This window comes from Bactrocera latifrons, unplaced genomic scaffold, assembly GCF_001853355.1.
Source record: "Bactrocera latifrons isolate USDA-ARS-PBARC rearing strain unplaced genomic scaffold, ASM185335v1 scaffold_443, whole genome shotgun sequence".
In the NCBI taxonomy this organism is placed as follows: Eukaryota; Metazoa; Arthropoda; class Insecta; order Diptera; family Tephritidae; genus Bactrocera; species Bactrocera latifrons.
In genome coordinates, this window is record NW_017537094.1 from 31938 (window position 1) to 32753 (window position 816).

Here is an 816-nt window from a genome sequence, read left to right on the forward strand (position 1 = left end):
TTACAAACTTCGTGACAAACTTAATATAACCTGTTCAGGGTATACAAATTTATTAGGTGTATCGCTGYCTGGAAGGTGTGGATGTCATATTTCTCCTGCGTTCTGCAGCCGGCTGGATAGATTCAAGAGATCAATCCACGCTTGACGGAAGAGTAATAAAGTTACATAGAGATAAGATAAACTTTATTCGCTAAATGTGGATTATTGGGTTTGTGGTGGTGATCTTCAAGGTGATGACGCTTAGCCTTCCTATGTGACCGATAGGTATGACGGAGAAGTTTTAAGTAGTTCGACCCCGTCTTATCGGACATTGTGAGTTCGGCGGGCGGTACGTCTTCAATCTTGATTGACTGTTCGAGAAGTAACACGAACACCCCATGGGTGCTGAATTAGCGTTTCTGGGCGGTAGCCTGAAAGAAAAGATTACTTCAGATCAAYTAAAAAAATGCCGAGGGTTCTACCTGCCTGTTTGTTAGTCCGGACTAAATTAGCAATATRTTTTATACCTAATTTCAGAAATGCTGATGCGGTTTTGAGTGCGACACTGGGAGGCAATGCCCAAAACTTTTCGCAATTACTGCTRTCAGCAAAATTAAATTAAGAGGGTTTAGTAAAAAAAATATAAAACAATAATGAAAAAGTTGAGAAAATACTTCACAATTTGCTTTGCTCCGCTTTACAAAATTAATAATTTTCTTTATTTAAAAATAATTATAAAACCAAACAAAATTGGAGCAAAAATATGAATACTTAATATTTTATACAATAACAAATAAATAACGCACTAACAACACACACACCAATACAAATGAGAGC